The 23,135-nt window shown below is 41.0% G+C and overlaps 1 protein-coding gene across 5 annotated transcripts in view; it reads right to left on the bottom strand.

Annotated features, from left to right (window-relative positions):
• Positions 1 to 23,135, bottom strand: part of KIRREL3 (kirre like nephrin family adhesion molecule 3) — a 1,600,598-nt gene that overhangs the window by 1,250,924 nt on the left and 326,539 nt on the right. The gene's annotated exons all lie outside the window — the stretch shown is intronic.

The following is a 23,135-nucleotide window of genomic DNA, read 5'->3' as shown; positions in this document are numbered from 1 at the left end:
AAGTTGATTCTTCCCAAAGAGATAGCTGGTTTTAGAGGCTTTTACCTTGGCTGATCATCTTGAACTTTCCCTACTCCCTATTTGCTCCTTCTTTGGGTGGTTTTTGTAGAATCTGTTCTCTTTTTCCTCATTCTACTCTAAGAGCAGGCAGTGGTGGTAGACGGAATTCTTATAACTATACCCCCTTGAAATAGTCCAGCAGGATTCCAGGCTCTGATGGTAATTTTCACTCCTTATTGCTTACTTTTTTGTACACAGCCCATGCTGTTTTAATCATTCTCATAACTCTGCAATCCAGTATTTATCCTGTTTGATTGACCTTGAGCAAGAGCTGTCTCTTACATGTTCATATGCAGTAGTAGTGTTAGTCAACGAGTTTTACTTCTAGTAGTAAAAGAGATGCTGCAACCTGAAGATTTAAAGGTAGTTTCTCTTTTTTCACGTTGATAGTAAGGGACTGGCCAGGGACTCAGATGCCAAAACTCTGGTTGATGTTAGTAGTGGTGTAAGAGAGTTCCAATATTTTTCCTTTGGTCTCTCTGAAGCAGCCAAAGCGAAACATAGTCCATGTTGGTGGCCAACAAAATGATAAAAAAGGATAAAATGACTGAAAAAATTCCATTGGAACTGGATTATAGTCATTATCAATACACAGATAAGTACTTTAACAATACTATTGGTGAACTGGTATTGCTCTGAGTTTCTGAAGTATTTCTATAAAAAAAGGTTTCAGGGTTTTTTTTAATTATTATTTGGAGGTCCCTCGGAATGAGAAGGGGGTCAATAACATTAGCTGAATTGCTGACAAAGCTATAGGGTGGAGATGGGGATTCATTTAAGTGGGTGGGCTGGGGCAGATGATAAGTGATGTTGCTGTGTTTGGTGTAGTTAAGATTTAGATGTGGAATAGGTTGGGTAGCATGTGTTAATGCTGCTGGGGAAGGGTAGAAGGTAGAGAATGACACGGTAACAAAATTCATCACCGTTCCCGTCCCCGCAGATAACCGCGGTAAACAATCTTCATGTCATTCTTTAAGGAGAGAGGGAAGAATCAGAGTATGAATGGCTACAACCACTGACCCGCAAGCTTTGCTTTGAAGAATGCTAGTGTAGAAGGACTGAGGCTGAAATAGACACTAAAAAATGACATGGGATTATTTCCCACGGTTATCCACGGGGACGGGAATGGTGATGAATTTTGTCACCATGTCATTCTCTAGTAGAAGGGGATAGGTTGACAGGAGAGATTTTGTGTGACTGGTGAATGCAGGGCAGGTGTTGAGGGCTATATGGAGTGCTAGATTTCAGATGGTGGGAGGAGGAGAGGGTGGTTAGGTGGCATGAGTTTGTGGGGAGGTGAAAGGGTAAAAAAACAATTTTAAACAAAAGAAAGTTTTCCTGATGGTCCCGCTCATTGTTTGGGGTTAGATTTAAGCAGTTTGGGGGAGGGATAGGATCAGCATGCTGGTTTGCAACTTTGTTGGTGGTTTATTGGGGGGGGGACTTTTTTTTGAGGGGGTGCAACTAAGCAGAAAAAGGGTTCCTTCAGGTGGTCAGTAATATATTTGTAGTATGAATATAGCAACTTATGGCTGGGAGATACTTGTGGGTGTGATACCTCCACAGGTATTGGTGAGGCCGGATGATACCACAGGTCTCATGGGGGGGGGGGAAGGATTGGATTAATTTTGAGAGTGAAGCACATTATGGATTTGGGGCAGACAGCTAGGTTGTTACAGACTAGCTGTCAGTGTATACAGTTGAAATAGACTGCTCTGGCAGAAGGTGCAAAATAACAGTGTAATTTCAAATTATTGTAATGTTATATGTTTGTTTAATAAAGCTGTTGAGTTGTTATTGGTGGAGTGGTTGAGTTAATGTTAAGTGAGCGATGGAAGCAGTGTGAGTGCCAATGTTATGTGCAATGATTAAACTGAAATAATTTCTGTAAAAATGTTTTGAAGATTTTTTGGAAGATTTTGTACACAACTCTGTATTGGAGAGTTTTTTTTCTATGCTTTTAAACATAAAGATAAAACAGGCACACAATTCACATTTTTTAGGCACTCTGTAACAAAATTAACTTCTTAATAACTAGCTATTTGAAGCTTCATCACATAATATCAAAATGTAATAATCTCATGATTCATCCACACCTTAAATAGCAAGTAACACCATGATAAATCAAGCCCAGTTATTTAAAACAACTAGTATCAGCTATTATCTTGGCTGTGTAGGTACATGAAAGAGAAATCTTATCGGCTCATCTAACTAGGAGGGCAGAGGCCCCCTTGAGGAAACAAACAAACACTGACCTGGTTTAAGTGTGATATCCTGAAAACAGTTATGCTTCTTTGGGTAGCAGCTGAATATATTTCTGCAGAGTGAGCAGGATTAAGGTGGCAGTCAAGGTCTGACCTATTCAAATCCAGTCTAAAAGCCAGGGCCTGCTCAAGGGACTTTGGGTTAGATTCACTAAGCCCACCGATCAAGTCCCGACCACTTAGCAACCCCTTTGTGACCCGGACCCAATTCAAAAACCTGCCTCCCGATCCGATTCTGATCCGTGCATGCAAATGAGGGAGAATGGCATGCAAATACAGGTCGGCAGCAATTCACTACAAAAAAAGAGGAACACCGACTGGGTTGGCTGATCCCTTACGTCCCTGCTGACTCTCCTGCTCCATTGCCGCCCTGAAATCCCTGCCAACTTCTAGTCCTGCTCTCTGCCCTGACTCTCCCGCCCCGCTCTCTGCCGCGATTGGTTTGAGGCTTGTCGGCTCGCATGAGCTGCGGCGGGGAAAGTGAACAATTTGCTCCCTGCTCTCCGCCGCGATCACTGCCCCGACTCTTGCTGGCTGCCCCAATTCTTCTCTGCCCCGCTTCTCCATGCTTCCCTGCAGCGCAAGCCCATGGTTTTAACCCGCTTCAAACCCGTGGGTTAAAACCACGGGCTTGCGAGTAAAAATGTTTTTAAAAAATGGACATCAAACGCACACAAGCGCAGACCATCTACAGGCAAAGTAGATGATCTGTGCATGCGTCAGGATTGCTGGAGAGCGATCCATGTAGTCGGTGGGGGGGGGGGGCGTTCTTCCGATCGCCCCCATTTGAACACAGGCCCGTTGTGAATCAGTCAGCCTGCGTCAGATCAGACACGGAGCGGAGTGAATCCGGCAGGTTAGTGAATCTAGCCCTCAGGCATCCTTAGCCAACTTTTGCATTGGCACCTCCCCCCATCCACCCTGCAGTCTGGTATCTTTCTTCTTCCTCTCTACCTGTGATCTGGTATTGCCTCCTGTCTCACAAGTCTATCCTTCCTGCTGATCCAGATGAGACACTGGCGCAAGGCACTGATAAAAGGTGCCAAAATACCAGTCTGACATCTATCCCTCTTGAATTTTGAAGGTAACCAGACTAGGATTTTGGTATCCTTTATCATTGGTGCTCTGGGCCAGGGCATTACCTGGTCCACAGGTTGAGCCAGCCCTGCTAAAAGACCTCCTTTTTGAGGTTCCCTTTGAATTTTTAATCCACTTATTCACTTGTTCAATACCCATACTATTTTAATCATTCCCATAATAAATAAAACTCCATAATCCTCTTAGTGTATACTTAGAGTGCTGCATACATCTCATAGAGCTATAGAAATGATAAATTAAAACTTAACTCAGACAAAACTAAGTTATCTTATGCCTCACCTTCCAATAAGACAATAGAAAAAAACTGACATTGAGTGAGGTTACTTATGCTTTTGACTCAGAAATTAAAATTCTAGGTGTTCTTTTGGACAGGAACATAATAATGAAAACCTTCACTTATACTCTGGTTAAGAAATGCTTTTTTATTTTATGGAAGTTATGCATGATTAAATCTTACTTCAGGCCTACATCATTTAGAATATTGCTTTGGTCCCTGGTACTTAGTACATCAGACTATTGCAACTTAGTCCATCTTGCAGGCCAATGGTCAAACTTAGATAGATTACACAAAATTCAGAACGCATGAGTGCATCTGTTTTTTAATTTAAAGAAATCTTCTCATGTCACCCCATATTAAAGAGAGCTCCACTTGAGGCCAGAGTACACGTCTCCCTCCGTATTTGCGATTTCAGCATTTGCGGTTTCAATTATTCATGGTTTTTAGCTTGCTGCCTCCCCCCCCCCCCCCCCAAATTATATCAGCTTGCATAGAGAAATCGCTGATTCCAAGCGTTTACAAAGAAAATCACTGATTCCCAGCACTTTCTTCATCGTGTTTTGCCTCTCCTTCAGGAACAAACCAGGTCTCTCACCATGTTATTCACGGTTTCACTATATTCACAATGGTTTTTAATAGAAAACAGCGAATAACATTAAAAAGTTATTTGTGGTTTTTCTGTATTTTGCGGTTCTGTTAATCCCAGCGAATACGGAGGGAGAAGTGTACTGTTCAAATTTGTAATACTTTGCTACAAAGCTTTACATGGCCAAGCACCTGGGTACCTATTGGATCAATTTACACTTTTCAATGTAGATTGACCTTTACAGGTTACTTCATTGTTTGTGTTCCCTCCTGTGCGAGGCTGTGTCTACATGAGATTCTTACATCAAATGATTGCTTATCAGGCAGCTAGCTGGAATACTGAGCTTCGTAATTTCTTTGCTTCTTCAGGTTCATATATGCACTTTCAAAAGTTACTGAAATCTACTTTATTTGTAAGATTCTTAGGAAACTAATATCCATGACGGTTCTTTTGTAAATCGCTGTTGTTGACCAAATTTGTCCTATTAAATATAGACCACTTCAAAAATTCAGGCAGATACATTGGCCCTTAGGCCGCACATTTGATGTCAAATTGTCAATCTTTTGCTTGTGGGAGAGCACCGGTACGCAGGCTTTTTTGCCAGTACCAATGGTGAGGAGGCCAATGTCGAGGCACTCACTGAAATCTGGACCAGATGCTTATGGGGCTTTTTCAAGGTTGGCATGCCATGACTCAATGCCACTTTGACCTGAGTCCCAGATGGGATAAGGGAAGGCTTCTTAGCTGGCTTACCCACTGGATGCCTTGGTCGGTGCCGATGTTGGTAGTAATGTTGGCTCCCCCTCCATAGCGACACCAAACAAGCGTTGTTGAAGAATGCCGTTTTTCAAAGTCTTTTTTTGAAGTAATGAACAAGTACAGGTTTCCGGACGGTGCTAGGGCCCTAGACACTGGAGACACCAGCGATGTGGGTCAGTCACAGAGATGGGCCGAGCACAATGACCGCACTTCTTGAATCCAGGTACATGTGGGATATCGACAGGAAGACCACCTTGGGAAAATCAAAATCGGAGGCCAAAGTGGTACAACAGGCCCCACCGGGCCAAAAATCCATGAAGGATAAAAAGAGATTTTTTTTTTTTTTTTTTTTTTACACCGATATAACTCGAACTAACAGAAAAGAAGAAATAACACGAAAATGACTAAAAAGTCACTGTCAGAGAGCAGGAAGGCAAAAAATTTTCAACGGCTGTTGAAACGTGTCTTCTTAGCTCCGTGGAAACTAAGAAACTGAGGGACCGTGTGCCTACATCGGGCGGGAAGGCACTCGTGAATGTGTGGTGCGGGCTGATCACAAACTTTTTAAACTTTAAAGTTATGATTCACTTTTCAAGTATCCGTACCGGGCCTCCATCGGTGACGTCACCCATGTGTGAGAACATGCTGCCTGCTTGTCCTGGAATAAACATACATCTGCAATCATGACCTATTTTGCAAGCGGCCATACATTTTTCAGAGCCTTTTTGTAAAACCATAAGAATAATCCCTGTCCTGACCTGGCATCTGACGTCCTCTCTTGATATTATCTCAAACATGTACCTTTATGTGTTTTTACATAATAGACTCAAATCAGGTACTTACATGACTTGTTATAAGATTACTGGCTTAATGTTGGTATTCTTTATATGTAATGATCATAACCTATTCTTTGACGCTGGCAACGGAACTAAAAATATAACAACAGACAAAGTGACTTCCTGAATATAAATTGCACAGTTATAAAAGGCTTTTCTTAAATAGTTTAAAGAGATGCAGTATGAAAGAGTCTATAACAACCTCCTCTACTAACCGAGTATCTCAAGCTGTGCTTAAAATGAGTTAATGTCCTGTTAATCTCCTTAAAGGATTAATGTACAGTATATGGACATGGTATTAAGAAATCATTAGACATATTAGGTAAGTGCTGTACTCAGTACTCTATCTGAATTATGTGCTGTCCCTGTTTTTGTATCTGTAGCTTTTCTTCTATGTAGCAGCCCACAGATGGGTTGAGTGAAAGTTTTGATGTAATTGCATGGATGTCATTAACTGTACCATGGCTTACAAAGAAATACTCAATAGGGGGGCATATCTTTAGAACCACTTACTATATATATATATATATATATATATATATATATCTAAGTACATCAAAGAGAGGCAAAAAAAAAAGTTTAATTAATTTACTAGTACAAAAGTCATCTGCACGACATGGATACATTTTGGCAAATGCCTGCTTCAGGGACATATGATGTTACCTTAATAAGGAATCTCAGATTTAATTGTCAAGATTTTACATATCCAGCAATGGATTCTAGTCAATTCCTTTCTGCAGTTCAAGGAACCTATTAAGCAAACAGGCATTTCCGTGCTGTGTGAGCCATGTACAGATGTAAGTTGTGAAATACAGACTTACATATGCGCATGCTGACATGTACACATAGGAAGTTGTGAAATACAGACTTGAATACACCACATTATCAGAGACTCACATTTGTATCACTAATATAAATATATGAAAAATTCCAACACGTATGAAAGCAATATAGTTGCTAGACCAAGAAGGCAAAACGTTACTCAATGCAGAGGACTAATAATACAGATTTGCACATGTGCCTGCTGTACTTGTCCATATAGGTCGTCCATTTTGTAAACCTACATGTGTGCCTGCTGCTAATTATCTACAAAGTCCGCAACCTTTTTAGATTTTTTATTTTTATTTATTGGTGTGACAAATTAACAATGGGGCATTAAGAAGGATATTTCCCTACAAATGACATTAGCTGTTAACACAATGTGCGTGTGTGTGCGCAAATTAGGCCTTTCCTGTATTTTATGGAGTTCTTTTCCTTCTTAATAATGATTTTATTGTAAACTGCTAAGAACTGTTATAAGTTTTGGTGGTATATCAATTTTTAATAAACAAAAGCATAAACTTAACGGGAGGACCAAAGTGACCCTGAGGGGAGTACAGAGCACAAGAAATTGATAAAAAAATAGAGATGACTAAATTGTATGAATATGTTCACATTAGGGAAAATGCAAATTGTGAATAGCCATTTAAGTCATCTATTTGCCTTTCTTTACAGCTCTCAATCACACCAGTGTGGGAGAGTCACTCCCAATCGTATCCTTCTTTCAGTCATTTTATTATTTTCTTATTAACTGTGGATAAAGTAGTGTTATTGTCATATTAAATGTTCATTTTAAAATCATTACATTATAACATCCTGGGGTATCTATGACAGGTTAAATTATATCACTACATTTACTATAGATCAAAAGAGTGGTTGACCAAGGACTGTATGTACATATGTGTATGTGGTTTACAGAGTAATGGCATATTATTAAATGGAAAGCTTTTGTAGAATGTTACACACCATACCTGTGTAAATCAGAGAGCAATTACACGGCAAACTTTTCTTTGATGAGGCAGTGGAGTGATGACATGTAATTACTTTTTCAATGCAAGCACTGTGTGTTTATCAAAATGTTAATGCAAGCATAATAACAGACTGCATGTTTGTGCCGAGAATGTCAGAGCCATCCAGATGTCAATCCCATCTGAAAATAAAATCGCAAATAAGCAGGCAGCTTGATAGCAGGAATGACAGCCAGTACTCACTCAACTGACAAGCTCTTTGCTCCCATCTACCAATCACTGTGTCAGTGTAATGCACCTAATGGAAGCGATATATCTTTTATTAGCCAAAATGGAATAGGATGGAATAAGTGGAACAGACCATGGGTATCTGTGTGTGCATTTGCTATATGCATTCTGTTGATAGTGAATGCCTCTTGGTTGCACAGTCAGAAACCACTCATTTTCCTTCCACCTCATCAGCAGAATCTTTTCTAGGAGCTGAAAACAACATGCATCTCTGGCAAACCATTCTAAAACTCAGCCCAGCCATTCACCACCACTGGATGCTTTTAAGAAAAAAAAAAAAATGGAACCATTCTGTGAACACGGGGAGGTCTATGGTAAACAGATTGTAAATACGATTAAAAAAACATTCTTTGAATTGTCTGTATGTGAATGCCAGATGTCTAAAAAATAAGCCTGGAGAGTCAAGATGTATAGCAATAAACTAAGGTGTAGACTTAAAGGCAGCTCAAAAATCAGATGGAGGATAATCAGTAGGACACTGGGTTATCAGAGTGCAAAGTATATCAAAATGATAGGGTAGATCAAATTGATTGAATGGTGGCATTATATATTAAGGGTGGTATGATTTCAAGGAGGATAGAATTTCTGCAGAAAGCAAAATACACTGTAAAAACTTTCTCGCCAACATTTAAACTCCACATTCAATGTTTCTTTAAAACACTAAGGGCTCCTTTTATTAAGCCGCACTAGCGGGGTTAACGCTTGTGACTTTTCATCACGCGCTAACCCCCGTGCTGACGTAAAAACTACCACCTGCTCAAGAGGAGGTAGCGGCTAGCAGGGCCGGTGGTTTAGCGCATGGTATTACGCGCATTAAACCGCTAGCGTGCCTTTGTAAAAGGAACCCTAACTGTGTATTTAAAGTTATACTAAGGGTTCCTTTTACCAAGGTGCGCTAGTGTTTCTAGTGCACGCACCAGATTAGCGCGCGCTAGCTGAAAAACTACCGCCTGCTCAAGAGGAGGGGTAGCAGCTAGCGCACGCTATTCTGTGCGTTATGGCTCTAATGCGCCTTCGTAAAAGGAGCCCTAAGATTTTTTTTTTTAAACTTCAAATATCCTCCTCTTAGCAAAAGTCATTCAAGATGATTTTCAAAATAAATAAATAAATGCAAAACATCACATATATAAATTTTAAAAAAGTAAAAACATCAACCAATACTTCCTCTAGAAAACAACATTTCAAATTTCTGAAACCAGAAATGGTTGTCATATTTCTTACCTCATCTAGCAAATAATTCCACTCTGCTCTCTAACTGCCCTGTCTCCCCACTGTTTCATAATAAAAATAGATTTATCTGGAAAGGTCATCAACAATTTTTGAGCAGATCATAAAGGCCATCTTGGCTTATAAACGAACAAGAGGTCAGAGCAAAGGAAGAACCTAATATTTCAAAATCTTAAAGACTAATGATAGAGAGACCAATGCTAGCAGTAACCAGCATTTGCTGACCATTGCCAGCGTTAAACCAGAAATTCAATGCATTTAACCAGTCATGAAGAACTGTATAAAGATAGAACTGTGTTTCATATTGTCCTATTTATGTGGTTACCGTAACCTGTTACATGCTGACCAAGCCCATGGTATGCCCTCCTCCCCCTCAAAAAAAGAATAGCCGGTTTTGGTTTGGGTGCTAAGGGACTGATTCTATAAATGGCGCCTAGCAGTCATACAATGAAAGATTAGAGAAACTGGACCTTTTCTCCTTCGAACATAGGAGATTGAGAGGGGACATGATCGAAACATTCAAGATACTGAAGGGAATAGACTTAGTAGATAAAGACAGGTTGTTCACCCTCTCCAAGGTAGGGAGAACGAGAGGACACTCTCTAAAGTTGAAACGAAGTGAATCGGTGAATCGATTCAAATTGTGAATCGGGCAACACTACTCGAGAGACTATGACGGGAACTCACGGCAGCCATTTTGGATGAGTGATCTGCACGGGGCAGGAGCGTAGGAAGATTGCTCCTGCCCCAAAAAACCACAAGACCACCAGGTAAGGTCCAGGGAGATGGGGGTGATTCCAGTTTTAGGAAATCATGAATAATCGAAGTTGTGAGTCCTAAAACTGCAAATCGGGAGGGGAAGTGTAGTAATGGGAGATATTAGTTCCCCCAGAATTGATTAAATGCTTCATCGGGACATGCTAAGAAAGTGAAGTTTCTAGAGTGAGGGTGTGTGGTGCAGGGGTTAGAGCTATAGCCTCAGAACCCTGTGGGTTCAAATCCCTCACTGCTCCTTGTGACCCTGGGCAAGTCACTTAAAACTTAATGGTATATTGCACCAGGTACACTAAATAGAGTTTGAGCCTACCAGGACAGATAGGGAAATATGATAAAGTACCTGAATGCAAACCCTTAGGATATAAGTGGTATATAAATATTAAAAATAAATAAATAAAAATAAAATAGATGCCATAAATGGCTGCTTCCTAGTGCAGCCGATCCTGAAACTGATGACTGGAAGACTTTAGAACTTATCCAGTCTATGATATAGAATTTAGTGCAGGAAGTATTAGTGGCAATGTCGCTTGGCATTAGTGATTGTAACATCATCAAATTTAACATAAACACTGAGGACAGGCCGAGAAGGTATACTCCTGCAGAATAATTTAGCATCAAAAAGGGACAGACAAACTGAGGCAATAAAACTAAACTAAACTAAAACTTGAATTTATAGGCCGGGTCATCTTCATATAATATAGCTCAATTCGGTTTACAGCAAATTAAAAAGGTAAACAAATAAACAGACCTTACAATTTTGATCTCCGATGTCGCAGCATCCAGTGGGTAAGCCGGCTAAGAAGCCTTCCCTTACCCCATCTGGGACTCAGGTCAAAGTGGCATTGAGTCTTGGCACGCCAACCTTGAAAATCCCATAAGCATCCGGTTCTGATTTCAGTGAGTGCCTCAACATCGGCTTCCTCACCAGTGGTACTGGCAAAAAAGCCTGCGTGTGCTCTCCCACAAGCAAAAGATTGACAATTTGACATCAAATGTGCGGCCTAAGAGCCAGTGTATCTGCCTGAATTTTTGAAGTGGTCTATATTTAATAGGACAAATTTGGTCCATTTTAAAATTTTTGCGAAAGGATTAAAATGAACCTAATTCTCTTAAACTTAGGGGAATATTGTTCTATATTTCTGTTAGTTTAAATGAATAGGATTTCCCTAGTTTACCAATAGAAATAGTACCTTTAAGGGAAGGAAAAGCCAGTTCCTGACCAGAACCAGTCTTTGAGAGTTCCAGGAGAGAGGTACACGTTCAGAACATATGACAAATAGAATCTTAAAAGTTAACAGGCACATTTAAAGTGTACCCTGGAAAATATCAGAAGCCAATGAAGTTTGGCCAGCAGCAGAGGTACATGCTCGAATTTACCTGGCCACAGTGGTCTGAATCAACTGGAGCCTCTGCAAGCTATTCTTGGTTAAACTTAGATAGATTGAGTTACAATAATCTAACCGACAAAGGATGATAGATTGAACAAGAACAGAAAAATGATGCTGCTGAAAACAGGACCTCAACATAAAAGGGAGAATTGTAAGAGTTAAAACATTTGTATGCTGCTTGGATGCAGTTTGAAAACACCATCTTGGAAAATCAGACTAGATACATTTGATGCATTAGAAAAGACAGAAAGACTAAAATACCGCCAGTATGGTTAAACGATAAAATGAAAGAGGCTAAAAGAATGTCTTTCAGAAAATGGAAAACCATTCCTAATGATGAAAATAGGAAAGCATGAGAATTATCAAGTACGAGGAGCTACTGAAAAGTTCTCAGCCCAACCAAGAAGAGAATGATGTGGAACCTTGAAGCTTACAAGTTATTCCACACTTTTCTTGACACTTTCATTTCTTTTCATATAATTGAAACAAAAAGTGTCAAGAAAAGTGTGAAATAGCTTGTAAATTTCATGGCTCCACATCATTATCTTCTAGGGTGGGCTGAGAACTTTTGAGCAGCCCCTCGTAAGATATAAAGATTCAAAGAGGCGAGCCAAAGGAGAATTTAAAAAATAAGAAAGCCTGCCAGAAAGGCAACACTCAGAATGACTATTTTTCAAGCATATTCAAAGCAAAATGGCTGTGAGGGAGAGAGTTGGACTGCTTGGTGACTGAGGGGTACAAAAGATGCATTTACACGGCAGAGCCATAGCAGAAAAACTTAATGGTAGTTCCTGTCCTTGAGTATATTAGGAAAACCACTGGACAACTGAAAATAAAGCTCACCAAACACTTATCCTGCCTGAATTGATGCTTCTATAGTCTTTCAGGGGCTGATTCTATAAATGGTATCTAAAAAAAAAAGCAATGGACGCATGTCAATCACACATAGGCACAGTGGCGTAGTAAGAGTGAGTGATGCCCTGGGTGGTGGTGACCCTCCCCCCTCCCTTGGTCCCTGTCCCCCCCTCATCCATGCGCACACCCCCTTCCCTTTTTAACTTCTCCGGTGTGAGCAGCATGCCCACGTTGGTGTCGGCCCTGTCCCAGCCCCATTCCTGCAAGCTCCGCCTTAACCGCACAAGCCTCAAACACTTGTGCAGATGAGGATGGCGCTTGCAGGAATGGGGCAGGGACAGAAAAAGAACTCGCGGGGACGGGAAAATGAGTTCCCACGGGGACGAGGAAAAATTTGTCCCTGTGTCATTCTCTAATCTAAACACTATTAACGCCCACTTTTTTCTACCTCATCTTTCAATCCAACAAGGACTCTGATATCTCTAGTAGAAGACACATTTGAGGCTCATCCCCATGCTAGTGCCATATCCTAGTCACAAGATCAATTCTGCTTGGACTAATCAGAACCAGATGAGGTGGTACCGGTGAACAAAAACTATATGACAATTGTTCCAGGGTAAGGAGACAGGAGGCAAATAGCCAACAGAAAGAGAGAGAGCAACGACACAAAGTCCTCTGACTGTAACGGAGATCAATGGACTGGAAAAAAAAAAGCAATGGACAGTCGATAACAGTATTGATATAGAAGCAGGCAGCACAGCGGGTAGTATGCTTTATACATCTCATGGTTGCTTGGCAACAGCTGTTATAAGAGGCAGTTCTCAGTTCATGTTAGAATAAACCCTGGGCTATACAAAATTTAGCAAATAATTACATTTTATGATGAAGATTCAGGGTGAGCAGCTCAAAATCCCCCAAAGAAGTGGACAGAGGGCAGAACTAGGTTCTTTAGGTTTCCATGTCTGTGATGTAACCACTGTATGTTCCGGGCAGCCTTTAAACATCACTCATGGTATTCTAACCCTATTCTTTGGCTAATCTGGAAACTATAAGCTAGCAAAGAGATAGTTGCTTATGTAGGATGTTAGATTTTAGCAACAAGAAGCAAGAAGGAACACCTCAAAGCTGTTTCACTGGGATTAGTTGCCCTTCTGCCTTTAAGACCAAATTCTAAATTGGTTTCTTGAAGCATAAGCATTGAGAATGTACTTCTGATTACACCAATACACGATGTCCTCAAGTCAATAAAGGTTTCTTTGCAGGCATAAGATAGGACGAGGAAGCAATATTTCAAATATTTGGCAACAGTGGTGAGACAAAAGAGACATGGAAGTCCTATATCTATAGCCTAATAGAGGGAAACTTAATTTAAACTCTACTGCCACTCCTACTTAACATGGGCAAGTCACTTAATCTCCCCAGTACCTCAGGGGCTGATATTCAATGGGAGATAACTAGTAAGAAGCTCCTACCTGGTTGTCTCCCCTGACTAAATGATTGTCAGTTGAGATCATCCCATCAGTGATCTATATGAACTTAAGCCATTTAACAACCCCCTCCCACTTGCTGCAGGTGAAAGCTTAGATCATAAGCTCACTGGGGACAGCCATCTGAATATAATTTGACATGTGCTAAATTCAGAATTCCATAGTGCACTGGGTAGGAAATATTCTGCATGTGCATATGGAAAGTTTTCATTGAGCTGTTGGCATGGTTCTTATATCCTAATGCACTGAGAAAGGGGTGAAGAGTCCCAGTGGATACTCAAGAGGCAATTCCATAGCTTGGCATCAAGATGTAAAAACCATAATGGGACATGATTAGTGCCAAGTCTATGATAATATTTAGTCACTCCTAAAACATTATAGAATTCTAATGCAAAGCTGCGTTGGCATGTCAAAATTTAGGCACACCCACTTACAACAGGTCAATAGCAGGTGGAAGCTGGAGGGCCTAAGTACAATGCACACAACTGATAGCATTCTATAACTTAATGCACACAACTGATAGCATTCGCAGTTCACATCTAGCTGCTTCAGAAAACTAACTTTTCCAAATGCTTGACTCACTGTGTGTAACTTCTTTATAGTGAGACCATCATTTGGAAAAATTAGTGTTGGGTTTTCTGAAGCAGCTAGATGTGAAACACATCAAAAACCGCCAAGTTTTGCCTTGCTCCAACACAGATCAGTTTTTTCTAACATTATTTCAGTTTGACGCAGCAGCAGTTTGCTATAAGGAGAATTATGGAAAGTGCTGTGATTGAAAAAGGAGAGATTTTCTTCTGTTGGGGCTTTGCTCTAAGTCTGGTCTCAGAAAACCTTTTTTCTGAGCGCCAATGAACGTGATATTCTGCTAAACATCAGGGATTGCAATTGATGTTATCATTTTCTTGATGATACATTTTGTTATTAAGTACCCCAGAGCATGTTGGGTATCCTGTAACCTTTTTTATAGCCATGCAATAATGGCAACATTAGAGCATGCAAAGCAACAACAAAAAGAAAGACCTGTGTTCCACATCCAGACAGGAAAATCCAAAACAAACAGGGTGGAGCAATAGTATCTGGATGTTGCAAGAAAGGTTTATTAAAGTAACAAAATGTCAAGTTACACATCATCTAATGGTCTTTTTTTCCAGCGTCACCAGGACTTTGATCTAGTTTCACTATGGGTTATTTCAGCCACTAGAAAAGCTCTGGCGCATACAATTTAAGTTACAATCAATAATACCGCACTTTTTTACAAAAAAACTTTTCTTAAGCATTCATTCATCTGAAACCTCCACCAGAGCTCATTCCTCATTAGAAACCAGCCACCTGAATGCTAACTTGATCAAGTTAGCATTTAGGTGGCTGGTTTCTAACGAGGAACGAGCTCTGGTGGAGGTTACAATTTAAGTTAGTCACCAACCTGATCGTTAGTTGTTTTTCACAGCCACTGGTTCTTATGATGTATATTTATACAGAGAATGACTGCCGGCACTTTTCGGCAAACATACGTCATCCAACCCTTTCAACACCTAGATCATTGTTTGGTAAAAGGACCCCCAAGTTCTTAAATGAGATAGAATTTTCTGCAATTCCTTCTCTGTACTGGCTACCAGCTTAGCACCATGACAATACTGTAATCTTTCAAAAAAAAAAAACCTAATCTCTTCTTTGAAAGGCCTCTGAGTAGTTGCCGCAGACAGTGACTCATTTGGATTCATTTTGAAAATTAACAAGGCCTGTTAAATTAACTTCAGCCTTCCAAACTACATCATGGTAGTGCATTTGGAGCCCAGAATGTATATGCTGGAACTTAATGGTGCTATTTCATAGCAAGCAGTCACAAAATTGGCTTAGCTTCTCCAATATTCCTGTCATTGCAACCCTAATGGAGATAGTCAGTTTCCTTAAACTGTTTTACATTGATCTCTGTACTTATTCCACACCAAAGTCTTCCGCATCCTTGAACATAAGAACTGCCATCTCCGGATCAGACCCATGGTCCATCGAGTCCGGCGATCCGCACACGCGGAGGCCCAGTCAGGTATACACCTGATGTAGTTTTAGTCACCCATATCCCTCTATGCCTCTCGTAAGGAGATGTGCATCTAATTTGCCTTTGAATCCTAGCACAGTGGATTCCGTAACAACCTCCTTTGGGAGAGCATTCCAGGCGTCTACCACTCGCTGTGTAAAGCAGAACTTCCTGACATTTGTCCTGGACTTGTCCCCCCCTTAGCTTCAAACCATGTCCTCTTGTCCGTGTCGCGTTGGACAATGTAAATAATTTATTTTCCTGATCTATTTTATCGATGCCTTTCAGCATTTTGAACGTCTCGATCATGTCCCCTCGCAGCCTCCTCTTCTCAAGGGAGAACAGTCCCAGTTTCTTGAGTCGTTCCTCATATTCCAAGTTCTCCATACCTCTTACTAGCTTCGTTGCTCGTCTCTGCACCCTCTCCAGCAGTTTTATATCCTTCTTTAGGTTGGGAGACCAATGTTGGACACAGTATTCCAAGTGTGGTCTGACCATTGCTCTATAAAGCGGCATTATGACTTTCTCCGATCTACTCGTGATTCCTTTCTTTATCATGCCTAACATTCTGTTTGCTTTCTTTGCCGCTGCCGCGCATTGTGCCGACAGCTTCAGGGTCCTATCTATTAGTACACCCAGGTCCTTTTCTTGTTCGCTCTTACCCAGAGTTGCGCCTGACATTCTATACTCGTGTTCCTTATTCTTACTACCTAAATGCATTACTTTGCATTTCTCCACGTTGAACTTCATCTGCCATTGCTCTGCCCATTTCTCTAACTGATACAAGTCGCTCTGGAGTTCCTCGCTATCCTCCTGCGATCTGATTGCCCGGCATAGCTTTGTGTCGTCTGCAAACTTAATGATCTCACTGGATACTCCTTCTTCCAGGTCATTGATGTAAATATTAAATAGGATCGGCCCAAGAACTGAGCCCTGGGGCACACCACTAGTCACTTTCTCCCAGTCTGAGAACTTCCCATTTATGCCCACTCTCTGCTTTCTGTTTTCCAGCCATTTGCCTATCCACCTGTGTATATCTCCCTCTATTCCATGGCTTTGTAGTTTCCTGAGAAGTCTTTCATGTGGAACTTTGTCGAACGCTTTCTGGAAGTCCAAATATATTATGTCCACCGGCATTCCACTATCAATTTGCTTGTTCACGGTCTCAAAAAATTGAAGTAAATTCGTTAAACATGATTTCCCTTTCCTGAACCCATGTAGACTGGGTTTCATCAAGTCGTGTGTATCTAGGTGCCGGACTATGCTATCCTTGATCAGTGCTTCATCCATCTTTCCAGGGACAGACGTAAGGCTCACAGGTCTGTAGTTGCCTGGTTCCCCTCTTGATCCTTTTTTGAAAATTGGCGTGACGTTCGCTATCTTCCAGTTATCTGGTATCTGTCCAGTTCTGATTGTCAGATTGGCAAGTTTTTGCAATAGCTCTCCGATTTCAACCTTCAATTCCTTTAAAACTCTCGGGTGAATTCCATCCGGTCCAGGGGATTTGTCACTTTTAAGTTTGTCGATCTGGTAGTATATCTGGTCTAACTCCACTTCAACTGTGGTGAGGCTGTCTTCTATTATTCCACTAAACACTTTTACTGCTTCTGGTATTTTTGCGGTATCCTCCTCTGTAAAGACGGACGCAAAGAAGGAATTTAGTTTGTCTGCAATTTGTTTATCTTCCTTGATGTACCCTTTTCTTCCCTGGTCGTCCAGGGGTCCCACCGCCTCTTTTGTGGGTTTTTTCCCTTTCACGTATCTAAAGAAGGGTTTGAAGTTTTTGGCCTCTTGCGCTATTTTTTCCTCATAGTCCTTTTTGCCATCCCTTGTGACATTTCTTCTGATCATCTTTATGTTTTTTTCCATGCTTCGGTTGTTTTCATGTGTTTCCATTTTTTGAAAGAGTCCTTCTTTTCTTTTATGGCTTCCCTCACCTGTCTGGTAAGCCATGCCAGTTCTCCCTTACCTTTTGTTCTCCCCTCTTTGGAGATCCTCGGAATGTGGAGATTTTGTGCTTCTGTGATAGTATTTTTCAGTAGGGACCATGCCTGGTCTACCGTTTCAAGTTTGTCCACCTTTTTCTTGAGTCGTTGTTTCACCATGGCTCTCATGTGATCGTATTTGCCCTATTTAAAGTTTAAGGTTTTGGTTAAGGTTTTGGCACGTTTTCTATTCCTGATGTCAAGCTTAAAGCTGATCACATTGTGATCGCTCGTCCCCAGCGGTACCGTAACTTCTACTTCTTTTGTCGGACCCGTGAGGCCATTTAGTACCAAGTCCAGGGTGGCGTTGCCTCTTGTCGGCTCTTTTACCATTTGTTCCAGGAAGCAATCCCCTAGCGCCTCCAGGAACTTGGCCTCCTTGCCGCAGTTGGAGGTTCCTAGTTTCCAGTCTATCCTCGGGAAATTGAAGTCTCCCGATATTATTACATTGCCTGTCTTGCATTCTTGTTTGATTTCCTCTATCATTTCTGAGTCAGTTTCCTCCGCCTGTCCTGGGGGACGATAGTAAAGGCCAATTTTTGTGTCTGCGCTGTTTTGGCCAAGAATCTTGATCCAGAGGGACTCTAGCTTCTCTTTTGTTTCCGTCGTAGCCACTTCAACAGATTCTACTCCTTCCTGAACATATAGGGCAATACCTCCACCTTTCTGCCCTACTCGATCTCTTCTATATAGTTTGTATCCCTGTAGCACTGTGTCCCATTTGTTTTCTTCATTCCACCATGTTTCTGTTATGCAAATGATTTCCAACTTATCATGTCTTGTCTCTAGTTCCCCCATTTTGTTTCCTAGACTTCTAACATTCGTATACATACATTTGAGTTCTCTTCGTGTTACCTTTTTGGACTTCCTACTCTTTACTGTCTCTACTGTTTCTTTCACGGTTTCCTTAACCGCTCCAGTGTTGTCTCCCTTGTTTGCTGTACGGTCATCCCCTCCTGTGTCTGAGGGGGGTCCCCTCATCTTAACCCTAAATATATTCTTCTCTTTTGTGCCAGTGCTCAAAACTAAGTGTTAGAAATGGAACAATTAGCATGTAGCTCTGACTGGACAGCTTCTGTTGATTACTTCCACATAGTCAGCTGGGTACTCTGAAGTCTATGGCAGTGGATTAGAGCATTACAGGCTTGAGGGTAGAATTTAGCTAATGGGTCAGGGCCATGAATTGAGACACTGGTTAATTTTTGGCTAGATTGTATAGGAGACAGAACATTGTCAGCATTTCTCTTTCTGTTTGAGACTGTCTCAAAAAGACTTGCCCCCACATTTTACAAAGCCACAGTAGTGGCTGCCATGTGACAAATGCTCCAATGCTCATCGTCCATTAAATCCCCCAGGAGTCAGATATTCAGGCTATCCACAATACCTCTGCATGAGATAGTGTTGCACACAAAGGAGGAGTACATGCAAATCTATCTCATGCATATTCATTGTGGATACCCAGGAAATCTGATTGGTTTCATGTGTCCTGAGGACTGGGTTACGAACTAGTATCCTAGGCTATGAAACCAAATATTTTGAGTCAGAAGAAAAGAAAGTAAACTGAAAGTAAGAGATAACAAAAAAAGAAACAGAAAAGAGAAGTTGATGCTTTGAGGGAACCGGTTAGCATTTCTCTCAAATTTTTTACTCAAATCACTTCCATCAATCGTCCCTTTTTTGCCCCCTTGATAAGGTAATAAGAATACTGTAATGCTAAATCCAGATTCAGCCATGGTTCTTTCCTGTTTAGTTAAAATACAGATCTAAATCAGTTGTCTCAAACTCGCAGCCCATGGGCCACATGTGGCCTGCCAGGTACTATTTTGAGGCCCTCGGTATTATAAAAAATGATTCTTTATGGAAAATTTGTGCCTTAAGTGTCCTGTGGTCGCATCTGGTGGTTGCCGTAACCTCACATAAATGCTTTCCTGCATCTGTACACGATTGTGAGGTGGTGTCTAATCACATGCAAACGCAGGAAAGCGCTATTGTGAGGTTACAGCAGTGAGGCGGCCAATGTTCCAGAATTTAAGGTAACCATTGGAGGCAGTGCAGCTTCTGCGTGCGTCCGGTGCTGGAGGAGGTGAGAGCTGAAGGCGGTTGCGGACACAACCGCCGGACACTTAAGGCACAAGTTTTCCATAAAGAATCATTCTTTATAATACCGAGGGCCTCAAAATAGTTGGTCCAAAATCTTGTCTCTTGCAGTTGATACTTTGATAGTTTTTCACTTTCTGCATGTTGCACTGCTTTCAGCTGTGTATAACTGAAATTATCAGAAGCAATTAAGAAAGATTTATAAACTATAACGAGTTTTACCTCATGCAAAGTTGTCATTTCTTTAATAAGACATTTAACTATTCTTTTCTTCAGCCCTCCAAGTACCTACAAATCCAAAATGTGACCCTGCAAAGGGTTTGAGTTTGAGACCATTGATCTAAATGGAATTAAAGCTATTCTGATCTATATTCAAGAAACCCACCCCATGCCCCCACCCCAAGCAGCCAAAGCCTGGAAAATTACTGAGGTACCTCCCTCCCTTTCCCCACATTAAAAAAGGATCACAGCGAGGCAGAGGAGTAAACGTGGTAAGGACCTGAAGCACTGCAGAGAACATAAAAATAGGAAAGGCAGGAGAAAAGACTAAAATATTTCTTCCTGTCATCTTTAAAATAGAATTTACACGTATGAATTCCCTGGAAAATTATGTGTACAAATCCATAAGTAATGATCTTGGCAGGCTCATTCCTTAGCCATAAGTGCTACATTGTCAAACTGTGCATAGGCAAGAAATGGAAACTAAAAGCTAAAAACATATATATATATATAATAGAAAAAGCATTGTTATGGATTTCACAGCCTGTCTTATACAGATAAACGTGCAGAGTTCTGTTTGAAAACAGTTGCAGCAAAATAATTGAGGTTGTCATCTCTACTATTTCAAAACTTGAATCTTATTATAATTGGTCACATACAATTTAACATTTATCTCATAAATATTAGATTGTGTATTGGCAATTTTAAGAGAAAAACTGAAATACATAAGCTATGACAACTCCATCTTAGCAGGCATATGTAAAAGTAGACAGGGAAGCCCCAGGAACTTTATCATTTTCCTTAAGAATGTTCACAGGGTTGTTGTCACACAGTTGGCTGCAGTCAGTCAGTATTATGCAACGTGTGTGCCATGGCACACCAATGCGCCTTCAGACCGGATGGAAAAGTCTCCATTACATAATACTTAGGTTCAGCTAACACATGGTCTCTTCCCTCAACATCGCATAGTAACAAAAGATACCAGCATTTCTGCTTAAATCATACCAGCTCCTTCATGAACACAAATGTCATCACACATGCCTCTTTCCTTCCTAGATACAGCATGAATTCCTAGGTGTAGGAGTTAACAGGCAACATGTAAGGCAGAGATAGCCAGGCCCTGTTTTCTTTTGAGTCCTTCCAGCCTCTATTGGAACTTTCATTGCTTCCCCAAATTTAATTTTGACCATATGAGTCCTGTCTACTGTCCACACTGCTTTTTTCTTGGTGGCTGATATGCTGCACAGCATTTTTAAAAGTGCAGGTGTGCCGTGGAATTGCAAAAGGTGAGAAATACTGAGGTAGATGTTAATCAAATCTAAGTCTCTCTTGATCCATTCTTTCTTTTAGGGGTCCTTTTACTAAACTGTGGCTAAAAGTGGCTGCAGTCATAATTTTTTTTTTTTATTATTAATGGCCATGTGATAATTATAGGAGGAAATATTTTTAACTCAGAGGATAGTTAAGCTCTGGAACGCATTGCCAGAGAATGTGGTAAGAGTGGTTAATATAGCTGGTTTTAAAATACAAAGGTCAATGGGGGGCCAATATGGCGGCTTAACTGCCGATGGCATCTGTCGAAGAGAGAGGTGAAGTTTAAAATGTACTTTGAGTTGTTTCCTCTCTGAAAATGCCTCATGTGAAGAGAAAGGGGATTGCCCGCACTTCATCCTCTGTTCATTCCACCCTCAACCAATTTGCAGTCAAAGCTGTTCCAAAGATGCTGAGTAAGAGGGGTCCTCCAGTAGAGGGTGGTGAAGGAGGGCCGATCTCTCTTATGAAACATGATAATACCCTGTCCCCACTGGCTGCTATCATACCGTCGTGTCCAGTACAGGCATGGTGCCGACCTGAGACTGAAGCAAGGACCAATGAATCAACTACCTATACTGTGAGTAAGGAAGAAGTTAGTTATTTAATTGATCTCCCCGCAGTAACCCTGGAGGAGATTTGGAAGGTTCTGCAAAAGGTGGATGCCATGGTTGAGAAATCTGTATAGGAAATTACTCAGTTGACTGGGAAGATTGAGGATTTATCTCATAACTTGGATATGGTGAAAAATGAATCTTTAAATCAAGTTAAACAGATTCAGAGAGAAGTGAAAGGCCTTAAAGAGACAGTTTCTGAGATTATTAAGGATAAAAATGTGATCCATCGGAAAATGGAACAAATTGAGAATATGCCTCCATTGAAAGCAATGGAAGTAAGGAGGCCAGATCGAGACATCTGGATTTTACTTCCACTGAAAGCAATGGAAGTAAATCCTGGATGTCTCATTCCATCCTCCTTTTCCTGGAGCCATATGGTAACCCTATCCTATACTGAATGCAAATCCTCCTAGGTATATTCATTGTGCCCCTTGGGAGCAGCAGAATACCTTTATGACTATGGAGGCCAAACTGATTCCTATCCCTGTCCCTATGATCCTTATTACTAATCCCCTGTACAGGGCATATTAAATCATGGCCCAGGGAGCCCATTCCTTTCATAAGAACATAAGAATAGCCTTACTGGGTCAGACCAATGGTCCATCAAGCCCAGTAGCCCGTTCTCATGGTGGCCAATCCAGGTCACTAGTACCTGGCCAAAATCCAAGGAGTAGCAATATTCCATGCTACCAATACAGGGCAAGCAGTGACTTCCCCCATGTCTTTCTGAATAACAGACTATGGACTTTTCCTCTGCTTATGGTGCATTTCCTGAAAACAACAATTGCATTTTCTTTGAAATGAAAATAAAACAAAAAAATGTTGTGTTGTTTTCAAAAGGAAGCAGCAGCCAGCCCTAATCCTGGCCTTGGCAATATTCCTGAAATGATGTTGGTCATAAGTCAGTTGGTACTATTTTGGAATATGCTACTTGTGAGGAGTAATTAGGGATCATGGGGAAACTGGAAAAAGAGTCTGGCAGGGTATAGAGCAGTTGTTCCCAACAGTGGCACTACCGCCCATCGGTGGACACTGAGAAGTCTAAGAGGAGCATTTTGTGTCCAAGTCTAAGGGGAATAATCCAAAATTGGCTAATACACCCAATCCCTGGGGAAAAGAAAGCCTAAGAAAATGGGGCAAAACTGCAAATGAATGAAATGAATAAATAAATAAATAAAT

The sequence above is a fragment of the Geotrypetes seraphini genome, chromosome 13, assembly GCF_902459505.1.
Source record: "Geotrypetes seraphini chromosome 13, aGeoSer1.1, whole genome shotgun sequence".
In the NCBI taxonomy this organism is placed as follows: domain Eukaryota; kingdom Metazoa; phylum Chordata; class Amphibia; order Gymnophiona; family Dermophiidae; genus Geotrypetes; species Geotrypetes seraphini.
Note: the sequence above shows the minus strand (reverse complement) of the source record. Positions and strands in the feature narration are given on the sequence as shown.